Genomic DNA, 15392 nt, shown 5'->3' on the forward strand with positions numbered 1-15392 from the left:
CCTGTCGCCCACATGTTCTGGGTTCATACATTCACGCTCGAGGTTTTGGCTTATAGATTTTGAGATGTTGGTGCGCTCTCCCAACCTCCCGTAGATTTTGAGATGTTGGCGTACTCTCCCACCCTCCCGTAGATTTTGAGATGTTGGCGTACTCTCCCACCCTCCCGTAGATTTTGAGGTGTTGGCGTGCTCTTTCACCCTCCCGTAGATTTTGAGATGGCGTGCTCTCCCACCCTACCGTAGATTTTGAGATGTTGGCGTACTCTCCCACCCTCCCGTAGATTTTGAGATGTTGGCGTGCTCTCTCACCCTCCCGTAGATTTTGAGATGTTGGCGTGCTCTCCCACCCTCCCGTTTCACTATCAGTTCTAGTTTCGCCATCTTCATTTGAAGACAATCCTCAGTTTCATCCACATCCTGTTTCAGTATCTGTTCAAACCTAAACCCCCAGTGTCGAATTAATTTCCAGCTGCACTACCCTAGGATCCAATTTCATTAATATCCCTTTTCCGCTGCAACCCTCCCGTGTCAAAACCATGTCCAGAGTGGTTTATTTTCCCACTGTTTCATTCTCACTGTTTCAGTATCACCACCTCCAGTTTCACTACACCTCTTCTATTTCACAGCTAATCTTTAACTTCCTTTTCTCACTCTCTCTTTTATTCTCATCTCTTATCATTTCCCGTTTTTTCGTATGTTCATTTACCATCTCTCATTTTCACCACCCAGTCACAGACATGAAAAGGGATACGAATTCAACTATATACGAGAGGCCAAGTATATAGTGAGAGCGCATATGGTCGTGCAATTACCTTTAACACGAGTAGAAGCTGTTAATAGGTCTCTTGGTTGGAAGAAATGGTAACTGGACGTTGATGACCTTAATGAACTCTAGCAACTGGTAGGCCAAAAGACCAGCCAGTCAACCCTGCCTCCTACCTGTGATTGATTCAACCTTCAGCATTAGAAGTCACTCTTAACTACGATGAAGGGTAGTCGACGTATGTTTAGTTAGCTGAGGTGATAAGAACACGAACGAGGCTATGATAAGAGCATCGGGTTAGACTTGAAGTTAATGAAACGCTATTTACGAAGTTAATTGATTCAATGAATTGGATATTGTATATTTTTATACTCACCATCACGCACTCAGGAACAAGGAAAAGGAATGAAAAGGATCTTGAGCGATCGGGGCCTGAACATGGGTGAAGGCAGCAAGTATGAATATGTACATATGTTTATGTGTATATGTCTTTGTATGTATATGTATGTATACGTTGAAATGTATAGGTGTGTATATGTACGTGTGTGGGCGCGTACATGTGTATGTGGGTGGGTTGGGCCATTCTTTCGTCTGTTTCCTTGCGCTACCTCGCTAACGCGGGAGACAGCGAGGAAGTATAATAAATAAGATATGAATAACCTGAGCCAGGTAACCATTCTACTGACGAACCCCTAGAGGTGGACGAACAGCTGGGTTGACTGTGAACCGAGTGCCGCAACCAGGATTCGAACCCATACGCTCGACCCTGGGCGGCCTGTGAATGCGTCACGGTCGGAGACGCTAACCGATACACCATGGGTAGCAGTGATCAATATTATTTTCTTGTGGTTTAAAACTCTGTCTGGCATCTATGGTTTTAGCGATCAATATTGCATTCACACGGTTTCAAACTTCTGCCAGTCGTTTTGAGTGGAGCAAGATGTACATTAATAAACCAAGGGAGTGGAGTTCTGCTGAGGCTAATTTAGCAGTGTAGCGGATGCAGGCTGGCGGAGGTGGTCCTCACACGCAACGGTGGATGTCTGAAATGGTGAGCAAAACGGAGAAATCTAGCGGGATTTGGAATATGTCCCCAGGCTGTCCTTTGAATTAGAGATCATTGCCTGGAATCAGCTGGGCAAACGGAGATAAAGAGAAAGAGAGAACAAAGAGAAAGAGCGAAAGAAAAGAAAGAAAGAAAGAAAGAAACGAGAGAATAAAAGAAGGGAAAGAAAGAAGGTGAGAAAGAAAAAAGATGAAAGAAAAGAAAGAGAATAAGAATGAGGGGAGAGGGAGGGAGAGAGAGAGAGAGAGAGAGAGAGAGAGAGAGAGAGAGAGAGAGAGAGAGAGAGAGAGAGAGATCGTGTGAGAGTGCTGGTGGTGAGAGCGTGGTGGTAGTTGGTGGTGCTGATGATGAGATGAAACATGACCTTTAATTTGAGGGATATTATCCTGCGTGGGAACCAAAAGGTTCAGACGCTCGAAGCTGGATACTTAGTGCGAGGGAGAGAGAGAGAGAGAGAGAGAGAGAGAGAGAGAGAGAGAGAGAGAGAGAGAGAGGGAGAGAGAGAGAGAGAGAGAGAGAGAGAGAGAGAGAGAGAGAGAGAGATGTGTGTAGCAAAGATAGAGATATGAAATACGTATTTGCAACGAGATGAAAGGACTGCTGAGCCTTTTGGTTTGAAACAGACGACTACTGAATGTATGTTATCATGTATTCATTGTCTAATGAAGAGAAAGCTGACAAGCATTTGTGAAAAGCATCAGTTTATAATAACCCTTGGGAGATATTTCAAAATACTCAAATGAGACTTTGAGATAATAGATGATGGCAGCCAATCAGTGTGAACGTCATATAAGCTGACAACTTCTGCATGTCGTAATATGGAGTCTCTCCCTCCTTTCGTCTCTCGACCTCCCTGTAGCCTTCGAATTTTCAAGACTCGGGTCTGCAGATCAATCTGAGACCTCAGGTTACTCCCAAAAGGAAAGGAGATTTAGAAAGCGGAGACGTATGCCATACCCTGTCAAGTGCGTTGCTGTCGAGGGCCACGACAAAAGAATCACCATAGTCCCTAAAGATACGAGGACCAGAGGACCTTATTCAGTAGCACTACTATCCACCATCCCTACCGGCCTGCATCACTACACCAGCTACATTAACATCTCCGTCTACCACCGCTAACCACCACCACCACCACCACCATCATCATTACTATCATCCCCTAAAACCACACAACTTGGACTCGTCTTTCAACACCCTCATAGAGCCGCTAAGCCTTTCAGTGTGTCATTCGTGAAGGCCAACGTAGCATGAGAGTTTTTCAAGCTCAAGAAGACCAAAGTTGTGATGAAATTCTGGAGTTCTTCGGTGATGGTGCCGGGTGGATGTTCGTGTTCTCTCAATATGCCGGTGGGAGCAGCGCAATCATGGACTGGTCAAGCTGTGACGCACACATCCCCTCTGATCATTAACAACTAAATGAATCCCGTGCACGTCCAGGTCCTGGTTGTTGTCACTGTGAGGAATGATAGCGCTGCTGGGTACAATACACTGGCTCACAGCGGAGCAAGTCTATGTTTATGGAATTTCCCGGAAGGTACGTTATCAGCACCATCCTGACTTGGGAGTGTTGAGGTGATGGCCGGGAACCATCTTACACCCTCCGTGTCAGTTGGCTGTAGACAACAGCCACCCAGGGAAGTGCTACCCTCCTGGCTTAAGAGTGTTGTAGTGATGCCTGGGAACCATCTTACACCCTCCGTGTCAGTAGGTTGTAGACAGCAGCCGCCCAGGGAAGTGCTACCCTCCTGACTTAAGGGTGTTGTAGTGATGAATGGAGCGAGAATGGGGTTGGAAAAAATATATATCTAAAAGTTAAGCGGATGTAGGTTGAGATCGATGTTCTAATCCAAAGGTTCAGTCTGGTGTTTGTGTTGTCAGACCCGAGTCACTATTGTGTTCGTTACATACAGCAGCGAAGCGTGAGCCTTGATTACCCTTTTTTTTTCGGGCGGAGATCGATCAATGCAGTACATCTCCCAACGACCAAGATTTACGAAAGAAATATATCTTTTTTTACTCGTGCTGTAGAAACAAAAACATGACATCAATAGTTCAGCATTGGCTGTTAGATGATAGTGGGGGTGCAATATATATATCGTATGCTTCATATGGTTCAATTGGTCATGATTTTGCCTCAACCCCTTACACGATGGTACTTTCTGTGTAGTTACTATCAGTGACGAATTGATAGTTTCCTTGTCAAGAGAGAGCACTTGCAAAGTGGTTGTAGAACAAAAGCTGAACTGGGAATGTGATTTTAATCTGTTCATCAAGCTTGGCCTCCCAGAACGGAAATCATTGACTATCGTATGTTGGTCTTTCATCACAAAGATATTTCTCTTTCGCACATCAAGATAGTCTTCGTCCATCTGATAATCCTCTAACGCAATTAGGGATGATTAGTCTCAACATTTTTGGCCAGGTATACTCGAGTCTTCAATAAACTTGGTCCAACGAACTACTTGAGGATAGAGTCGTCTGATCTCACTCGAAGTAATGGTTCTAAACTTGTGGGGAAACGTTTTACCTCGGATGAGGCGAAGTATTTTTCCTTCTACGGGATGATCAAACTTTGGATTGTATGGCAATTAGAAGAGTTGAAAACCGTACCATAAACACGTTGAAGCTCAGACCTGATAGATGCTTCGCTTCAAATTTTCGACTGATAATCATTTGCACCTTCTTAGCTACACAATATCTCCCGAAAAGTCTTCCTCTTTGAAATAATCTTCTTTTCTTTCTAGTCCAACCACATTTATCCACAAGTTTCTGTTCTCCTCCACCACCAAAAATAGCCTCGTTACGACTCCGTAGTCTGCTTCTGTTTGAATTCAGTTGTATTCCGTTGTATTCAGCTGTATTCCGTTGTATTCAGTTGTATTCCGTTGTATTCAATCGTATTCCGTTATATTCAGTTGTACTCCGTTGTATTCAATCGCATTCAGTTGTATTCAGTTGTATTCCGTTGTATTCAATCGCATTCCGTTGTATTCAGTTGTATTCCGTTGTATTCGGTTATATTCCGTTGTATTCAGTTGTATTTCGTTGTATAAGATCCAGGAACATGTGGAAGCCTTTCTTAGCGTCGTTATTCATTTCGTAACACTGTAGCACCAAGTGCTGGCGCCTGCAGCACGGAAGACTCTGGTGATTTTATACGCCAGGATTAAGGAAAGAACTTAAGGTTTACTCTCCTTAATGGAGCAAACTTGGTGAGTTATAGATTATCTTGAAGTTTACTGGCTCACATTTTACTGTGCGGGCTTACAAGGTCGGCGCATGTAAACCTCCTTTACTATACGCAGTCTCTTTTATGTATTGTGAAGGAGAGAAAGTGACGAGAAATGGATCGGAAATATTTAAATGAAGGTGGAAGGTGATAATGTGGAGTGACAGTGATTACTTGTTCTCTCATCTTTATGTTTCATTTGTTTGCTATCTCAACACTATATGGGTGTGTGTGTGTGTGTGTGTGTGTGTGTGTGTGTGTGTGTGTGTGTTTGCTGGCATCCTCGTCACCTGGGCCTTTCCACAACCTCAAATATCGCCTGGCTATCATCCGTTGCAACAGAGAATTTCCGGAATCCAATTTTCTTTTGAAAGATTTGCAGCTTGTGGTACGTTTTTTTGTGTGCGTGTGTGTGTGTCTGTCAACAGTCATTTGTTTACATGAATTCCCGTTTTCCTCACACGTAGAGTGGAAGTAGAAGGTAAGTCGAGATTATTTGATATGGTAGAATGGAAGTCTTATACAAAGGTAAGTCGAGATTATTTGATTTCTGCTAAATAGGCATATGTGGCCCACAGTCACATATCGAGGTCCTCACTAAATATAGTCAGAATTTCACTTCAATAATCGCGGTGTAACGAGCGACGAATCTCTCTAAACTATTATTTGAATGGTTAAGCTTAACCATTATCCCAAGTACCTACGCTTATCTCTTTCATCCTCTTCCTCGCCTCTTTCTCCAACATCCGCTTTATACCTTATTAACGTCATCTTCTCTTCTTACCTTGTCTCCCGTTTTCTTGAATCCATCGTCCCTTCCTGGCGTCACCAGGAGGTGTCTTAAGCAGTGGTACGGCTCACCACGTACCCAGAGCTGGAAAACAACACAGGATTATAGTCCTCCAAAAAAAAAATAGCAGTGTGGTTATTTGCCAAAATGTCTTATTTTCTAACACCTTATGCAAGTTTTAGATTTTTTTTTCGTAAATGTTAAGTAGTAGAATTTGCGATTGTCACGTTATCCAACTTCATGAATATTTTTGCACTCATAAATCATTACATATTTACCAAATTTGCACGATTTTAGGACATGAGTACATTTATAACCTCAAGCCTTATATGTTATAATTCATATCATTGTATACTTACATAACTTAGCTTTACACAATGCTTGGAACTCCTGTTGCAGTAACCTGATAACTATTTATCGAAGTGGCGTATATTTTGTAAGCAAAATTATTTTACGTGATGATGAATACAATGCCCGATTTATGGAAGATCTAATACATCATTAGAGGTGGGGATGTATTTGTTGGAATACAGTATTGTAGTGCGGAGCCTTAGGCATTACCCTAAACAGATGTATTATATGTGATGTTTATGATTAATGATGTTTTTGAATTGATAATTGCATTAAAAGATGTAGAAAAAAATATACTAAGCAGTATGAGAGTGATGGCACGGAGTGAGGAAAGGGATGAGAGTACGTGTAATATGAGAGTGTGTGTTGTGGAGTGTGTGTGGTAAAGCTTGTATTATTTACATGATGGAAGACTGTGTAGTGAGGGAGTGGGGTGAGAAATTAATGTGCCTGTGTGTGTGAGGGTGAGTACATAAGGGAGTGTACGATAGGGAACTAAGTGACGAAATATGGAGAATATCAGGATCGACAGACTCAAAACACACTTTTTTTCCACACATATTCGCACCACCACCATGCAAGATGTAGTATACCAGGAATGGGATTTGTGATTTTTCTTCCAGTCAGTCCCTTGATGGTATATTGAAAAATCATGCAAGACGGACAGGCATTTGGTAACACTCTTCCCGGTGCATCATACTAATCTCACTGACATATTGTAAAAACCTCACCAGTATATCATACTAACCTTACTGGTATATTGCAAAAACCTCACCAGTATATCATACTAACCTTACTGGTATATTGTAAAAACCTCACCAGTATATCATACTAACCTTACTGGTATATTGCAAAAACCTCACCAGTATATCATACTAACCTTACTGATATATTGCAAAAACCTCACCAGTATATCATACTAACCTTACTGGTATATTGTACAAAACCTCACCAGTATATCATACTAACCTTACTGGTATATTGTACAAACCTCACCAGTATATCATACTAACCTTACTGGTATATTGCAAAAACCTCACCAGTATATCATACTAACCTTACTGATATATTGCAAAAACCTCACCAGTATATCATACTAACCTTACTGGTATATTGTACAAAACCTCACCAGTATATCATACTAACCTTACTGGTATATTGTAAAAACCTCACCAGTATATCATACTAACCTTACTGGTATATTGCAAAAACCTCACCAGTATATCATACTAACCTTACTGGTATATTGCAAAAACCTCAGCAGTATATCATACTAACCTTACTGGTATATTGTACAAAACTTACCGGTATATCATTCTTCTCTTACTGGTATATCGTCCAGGCCTCATCCAGACCACATACCACCAAGGTATATCAGAATCTGAGTTCAGAGAAAGTATTCAGAATCAAATTTTCTCACAAGGTTCACACAAGGTTCACACTGGCTGCCCTCCTTGTTGTAGGCAACAGTGGCACTATGGTGGCAGGCCTCCCCCACACATACCATTATACACGCATTGCTCCATTACTTCGGTTATCATTTTTTGGTTAGGTAAGGTAAATGGGACCATTAGGGTAAGATTACTTGAGACACGGACCAGCTCAGCTGGAGATGAAATGCACAACAGCGCCATTAAGATAATTGTGATGGCATTGTGGTGTATCACAGGACGAAGCTGGTGGCTAATGGTGGGTGTGTATTCCCACACCACAGACCAGCAACGCCTACGATATTTTTTTTTCTCTGCTCTCAGAAGTTTAGGATTCATATTTCAAGCGAAGCTCATTCTTTAGATGCTACAAAGAATAGGTGCTTATGTGGTGGAAGAGAGTGGTTAATGGGATCCAGTCATGTCTTAAGTACGAGTTATCTCGGTAATTCTAGACCTGATGTTACAATGCCAAGTGATCGTACATTGTGGTGATTTTTGCCAAGCAGACCCGACCGCGCACTTTACTGACATGGAACCTCCTCCCCCACTTCTACTGGGGCAAGCATCAGAGAGAGAGAGAGAGAGAGAGAGAGAGAGAGAGAGAGAGAGAGAGAGAGAGAGAGAGAGAGAGAGAGAGAGAGATTTCTCACGAGCAGTTACGACGAGCGCGTAGCGTTCACGAAAGTGTAAAGTCACGAAGTTGGAGGTGGAGAGATTGTATCTTCATAACAGGAATGTCAGATGCCCACGTGCGGGTGAGGCTGAAAAGATAAAAAAAAGGACAGCAACCTGGGCCACAGGAGTGAAACTTGATGGCCACTGACGTGATGGCTCACTGTTGCACCCGTTACGAACCAAACCGAAACCCTGGTCGGCTAACACACACACACACACACACACACACACACACGTATACATATATATATCAAAAGTTTCCATATCTAAACCATAATTTCCCCTTCTGTGCACGATGGTAGAGACTTCCTTGTTTTTCGACTGACACGAATAACAGTAATAATAAAAACATAGACCAAGACCTGATCCTTTAATTTGCACGAAGCTCAATTTATATGGACTATATCTCACGTCCTGCTCTTTGTGCACTACAATCCTCGACATAATTTTTATCAAATAATTTTTGAGAACCTCGCCTTCTTTTGTCTAACTTGATATGAATGGAGAAAGTTATCAGACATTGCCAGGCCGGGAAAAGCCTCTTAATGTCATCACAAACTTCCCCTTAAGTGGATGATAATAGAAATATACTGAGGCCCCCAAATACATCCACATGGGAACACTCGCTCTTTTTCGCTGCCCTGATAGCAGCAGGTGCTACGTCAGGAAGGAGAGGGTGGACTTGCCAGGACTATAAGGACGTGGTGTACGCACGCGCTTAGACGCCCCTCGATCTCAGTCCCTGGCGAGGAGGGACTCAGCCACGGGTCGAACAAGACCTTTAGGGTCGTTGATCACATTGTGTTGGGTGTGGGAGGCTGTGCTGCCTGTGCCACACCAGGCCAGATGGCACGACACCTTGACATCTGATGATTATATACATTTGTCCAATCACTTTCAAAGTGCTCACGCTTAGTATGGTTCAGTTACCCCCAGAGGACATGACGCTTAAGCTGAAGCTTTGCTTATGGAATAGGAACAACGGTTTAGATCAAAGGGAATTCCTTAAACTGAGAGGATTCATTAAATTCAAATATATATTATTAGTTTTATATCCTGAAGATGAGGCGATTTGGATTTCATTCCTGAAAATGCTCACTGGCTTTATGTTCTTTGACATAACATTAGATATCCTCTCTAAGCCATAGGTGTGGCTGGGCTTTGTATAGCGGAGATTAAAACAAAGGATTGATAAAATTTCAGAGAACGTCAAAATATCATCTGGTTTTACAATCTGAAACGATGTGTGAATGTGTTTGGCTATATTGATCCTCAGGGATCATGATTATACACCATATATTATTCATAATGATCTTATATTGCTTTAAAAGATCTTAGGCCCTTCTGAGAACCAGTTGATTTTCCATGACGCCTTAGCCTCTCAGTATACAAGAAAGTGAACCTCTTCGTGAGTGGAATACAAAGGACAGATGTTTATCTTTAGTTTACTTCGTGACGAAGCATTGCTGAAGAGCTGTGACAACTCTAGGTACGCGTTATTCACGCCTCCTTGTGTGTTGATTGGTTGATTTTGAGATTATGCAGTGTGACAGATACGCTTCAAGTGGGTATCCGTTTTTGACTGAACTGGAAAATATTGACTTGAGTTGACTATCCACTCAAAGCAGACGTCTAAAATACTATTTCCGATACATTTGTAAAGACGCATTATCAAAAAAAGAAAAAAAATTAGAATACCATTTCCAAAGAGTATTATCTAAAATGTCGTATAGAAAACTATTGCTAAAGACACCTGCGTAATGCGTCATTCCACTCACATCTTTTATTCAACTGGACTCTGAAATGCGTCAGTTTAGATGTCATTATAATATTTAGTTATCACTGCTCGGCGACCAAGAGAGACCTGCTTGTATTGGTAATATCTCTGGACGTGAACAACCATGGGAGGGTCATTAGGCCCGTCAGTGATGGTCAAGACTCCAGATATGGACACCATTGTTAGGCTCAATGGTGTTGTTGAGGTTCATGTCCCCGGACATGGTCGTACTGGTAGGCTCATGAGGTTTGTTAACTATGGCCATATCCCCGGACATGGTCGCACTGGTAGGTTCATAAGGTCTATCAGTTGTGGCCATATCCCCGGGCATGGTCGCACTGGTAGGTTCATAAGGTCTGTCAGTTGTGGCCATGTCTCTAACCATGGACACCATGGATAGGCTAATCAGGTTTGCCATGTCTCTGGGCATGATATGATCATGAAACCTGTTAGTGAGGACCATATAGCTGGGTAGGCTAATGAGGCCCATCAGTGAGGGCCATGTAGCAGGACATGGCCCATGGGGAAACTCGAGCGGAGGTACAACTTTTCGGCTGGATTATTCACATGATCAAAACGAATTAGGAAAATCTGATCAGTTTTCCACCTCGTACGTGAATCACTTATTAATCTTACACGCATGTACCAGACATACTCATACGGACATACAGACTCCTATGATTGGACCCTCCGTTATCACACCACGGCGCTGTCATCCATCCTTTCCCTCATCAACTCTCTCTGCCTCCTCCTACCCTGGCCAAGCCTGCATCACCGCCAGCGGTAATAAAACACTCAGGTCAGGACCCACAAGAGGTCGCCACTATCTTTCACCTGCTCCTTAATTTATGGTCTGTGTTCAGCTCTCATGCTCTGGCTTGATAATGTTTTTGTATTCGTCTGCGTGTGTGTGTGTGTGTGTGTGTGGGTGTGTGTGTGTGTGTGGGTGTGTGTGTGTGTGTGTGTGTGTGTGTGTGTGTGTGTGTTTGTGTTTACCTTTCTTTACCATCATACAACTTTTCAAACTAGTGTTTGCTCTCCATTTTCAAAATCTCTTCACTCAGTGTATGCCATACATCCACGACTCAAAATAAAATTTCTTATTTGCATTTTCTCGTACAAGTTTGTTTCTTAATTTGTTTTTTTCCTTTTTTTTCTATCACTCCATCTTATGAAGAATTGTTTACGTTATCACACTAGTTTAAACACCTAAAGTCTGTGATCAGGTCACTCTTTTACCCTTCTCTCTTCCGTGGCGGATGTACTTAAAGCCTCTAACATTTGCGTATAACTCACACGTCCCTTTAATTCTGGTATTGTCTTCTTGGCCTTCGTTCGTTATCCTCTTAAAGATACGCCAACTTCTCTGTTCCTACGTCGCAAAACTTCCCACAAAACAGCCAGTTTCGCGTAGGACTCCAATACGCCCTTGGGTCTGCGTTAATCGTATGGTCACATTCCCCTTCACCAATCTAGCAAACCACAGGTTTGCATCAACATGCCTGATTTCTACCATTAGCTCAACAGATCATTGCATGGACACGGCCATGAACGTATGCCTATTGGGAAGGTCCCCTTTATCGAACTCCGCTCCAAACTACCTTCATAACTTCTCACCCTCCGGGTTATCTGTCTCCTTAGTGCCTCCGGAGATTGTCCCAATCTAGTGGCAAGCGACGGGCAAAGCGCACCAGAAAATTATTGCAAACTGTTGTAGTTGCAATTGCGCCGCCTTCAGTTGTCACCAGGCGCCGTAGGTTGTGTGTGTGTGTATGTAAATAAAGTGTAACTAAATAAAGAACGGTTTACTGAATTAAGTCAGCCATTCGGCTGATAGTATAGTTGAGAAATTACAGAAGCGGAAGGTTAATGATAGCAACTGGTTCATTAATCACAAGATAACGTAAGATTAAGGTGCGACTGGATCCTATACGCCTTGGATAAGCACACGAGTGTGGTATTTCTACACAGGACAGGAGGTTTGACATAACAAATTCTGTGGTTTGTAGGAATCCTACCAAAAACTTCTCGAACGTCTGGCCACAATGGATGTGACAATTTGATCATGGTTGGTCACCTGGGAGTGGTTGGTATGCCTGAGTATGATGTGTTTTTAAGCCATGACACTGGTATATGGTGCGTTTTGTTATATTAATCACTTTTGTCAGAATAAATTGTGTTGAAATATATCCCTGAGACCTGAATGTGTATGACTGGGGTATATTATCATTACTGACATGCGTGTAATTCATAGTATACTGGGAACGAACGGTGTTGTATACAAATTAGCGACGACAGAGAGGTGAATTGCCAAGCGCGGATATAGTAAAGGCATGAAGCAAACGCTGTATATGATGCGTTTCGAGCCTATGTTGAACTTGGCATCGTAGCCGATGGCATGGTCACAGTGAAGCATGACCGCCTTAGTCGCCTAACCCATTCACTCAGAGTATGAGTACTGACCACCCTAGTCACCTCACTCATAGCGGAGGTACGCAGGGCTCCACACAGGGAGAGGTGTTTCCAAACGCCTCGTTTGTTTACCTCACAATGCATAATGCTTACAGAACTCTATATAAGTTTTAGATGATGGGCTACTTCATACGTTTAGTGGTGATTTAGTGAGACATTAAGTGATGTAAAGTCACTTACTCGTTGAATTTGCTGTGATACTCTGTTGACATACACATTACTACGGAAAAACTAAGCTATTTACTTCCTTAACTGTGTACTTACTTGTTCGTGGGTCGTTTATGACATTCACAGTAGCCGGTGTAGGACTATCCTTGCCTGCATCGGTCTGTAAGAGCACTGGTTGGCGCACGGGGTTTTGAGTGACGGATGTAGGTCAGTGGTGGTGGCTAGTCTTGATTCACGAAGGTAGCAGTGTGAGGACCACCAAGCCAGCCGGCGCTGGTATCACTGAGTCGTGGTGTTTACACCAGGCGATCACTCCCTCTGGCTCGCTGGGAGACTGTTACTGAATCGCTCGTTCACTGTTTCACTGGTCGTAGGGTCGACCACAACTCTGACATCGGCTTCTCGAGAGATTCTTACTGAGTTCTTGGTTCACTAATTTACTGGTAGTCATTTATAATATATGACTTTCACAGGTGGATTTATCGGAAGTAGATCCTCATGTATGAAGATAGTTGGCCCATTCGGGCGTAATCCAAGTATCCAACTGGAGGTGTGTGTGTATGTGTGTATGTGTGTGTGTGTGTGAGACCTCTGGTGGCCAGAGAGCACCACTGACACACTTCCGACCTTATCGAGGGTGTTTGTGAAGGTGTTCGTCAAAGGCACCACTTACAAACGTAAGTCCTTATCGATGCAAGGCTTTGAATTGTAAAAGAAAATGGAATGAGCTAAAGAAAGAAATATGATGATATGAAAAGAATGGTGGAAGGAGATTGTTGACAGAAAGATGAAATAGCGGAGAATACGTGTATGTAGTTGGTGTATTTATGTCTGGTGGTGTGTGGCTATAAGAAATAGCATTCCAGATGTCCTGGTTTAAACATGGTCTCAGCTGGTACTTATTTAAGTCAAAGTGTGTGTATACATAACTACTTGTGCCTAGATATCTATCTATATTGTGTGCCGAGGTAGTTTGGCATTCATAGAGCTTCATCTCTTGATCTTTCTCTACTTTCTCTTCTTTCAACTCATATATGCTGTCCGCATTCACGATTTCATTGTTCATTTTATCCCATACATTCATCACCACTTTATTACCAAGTGGTCTTCCTTTAGTGTCTTGCCTCTGTCTTCCTATTCCCCCTATCTTCTTTTACATCTTGAAGCGCTTTCATCAAGTACATCTCGTCGAGTAGTTTTTTGTTTATTTTTTGAGCACGCTCCCCCTTCTCTGGCTTCCCGTTCCTCCTTGTTTGAAGATGGTTTTCCAACCCAGAGATCGTCACAGACTTGCATCTGTTGACCTTCCTCTGTACGACTCCCCTCATTCGTGTCGTGGCTGAAGTCGCTCAACCGTTCTGTTGTCTCCTTTAATCACGCTATGTCTTTCACCTTTGTCCTTGATCTTTCCTAAAACCAGCATTTATCTTCGACACACATTATCCTGAACGCTTTCTGCCTGTCAAGGCCAGTGAGCCACATGTGTATACACTTCCTCCTCTGTGGAATCGTACAATATTTCGTCCTGTCTGTGATTGAAAATCGCTAAACTCCTCCACTTTAATCATCTCTTCTTCTTGGCTTATTCTTATCCCTTGGATCATCTGTTCTTTTTTTTAATTTGATTTTGTTGTAAAATGTAATTGGTCACTGACTTTTTAAAACTGGGCTGATTGCTTCCTTGTTCGACACTCTTCCTTCCCTGGTCGCTATTTCTTAACGAGTGCTCGTGCTGTAGTCATGTTCCACAACAGTGCTATTCAATGTACTCACCTCCTGTAGTACTTTCTGGCATCAATCATTACCCTCAGCAATGTTGTATAATTTTTTTTCACCGTCTCCTCTAAATGTTATATCCTGAGCACGGAAAGCAGAGCCCTCAGCCCAGCCAATCCCCACAAGTTATTCCGTAGATTTCCTCGTACCGCTTTATATCATCTGGTTCACATAACTGATAGCACGTCGCCCCCTGTATACCATATCGCTCCCCACTGGCATCTTCACTGTCGTTTGAAAATCCCACAAAATTCTCTTCTTCCAGATTTTCATAAACTTTCCAATATCAACAGATAGCTAATAGTCATTGCTAGTATTATCTTTATGAACTCCTTCAATATCTTGATATCCTATCACAGGAATATTTTCGTAATGTCTAACAATAGTTTCCTATCATTACGTATAATATTTTCCATTCAGAATTTAGAGTATTTAGGGGTTTGACAAAAGGCTTCGTCTAGCCTGGTGTAGACTCTCAGGTCGACCCATCCATCCCTTACGGTACTTACTTACTTAGTTTATGTAGTGCTAATAGCTTTAATGATAGTCTTAAACGACGTGGGGGTAATAGTTCATACGTCCTGTGGCTCTAAGATACAGACGAAGACCACCTTGGCTTTGAGAGGAAGGAATGGCGATCAACGGAATTGACAATTTAGGTAAAGCAGTTTTAATTTCCAGCGTTATCCTACCCTCACTATGTTTTAGCTTTACTGTGTACTAGCAATCTTGCGCTCAGTATAGCACCTCGTTATGATAATTGGATGATTGATGGATGGTCTGGAATAATTAGGGTGGCGAAGATCCTTTAAGGTAACTGTAATTATCCATCTGTTGATTACCTTTGTGCAGTAGGGGAGTGTGTTGTCCACTCGACGCGCCCCATATCGTG

The 15392-nt window shown here is 42.5% G+C and overlaps 1 long non-coding RNA gene across 1 annotated transcript in view; it reads right to left on the bottom strand.

Annotated features, from left to right (window-relative positions):
• The window catches only part of LOC139757441 (uncharacterized), a 49406-nt gene extending 36401 nt beyond the window's left edge, over window positions 1-13005 (bottom strand). Inside the window, exons 1-2 of the long non-coding RNA XR_011714635.1 lie at window positions 12821-13005; window positions 5843-5932 (exon numbers count right to left, since the gene is read on the bottom strand). This is a non-coding gene — a long non-coding RNA (uncharacterized lncRNA). The remainder of the gene's footprint in view (window positions 1-5842; window positions 5933-12820) is intronic.
• Between the last annotated feature and the right edge of the window lie 2387 nt (window positions 13006-15392).

Source organism: Panulirus ornatus, chromosome 26 (assembly GCF_036320965.1).
Source record: "Panulirus ornatus isolate Po-2019 chromosome 26, ASM3632096v1, whole genome shotgun sequence".
In the NCBI taxonomy this organism is placed as follows: Eukaryota; Metazoa; Arthropoda; class Malacostraca; order Decapoda; family Palinuridae; genus Panulirus; species Panulirus ornatus.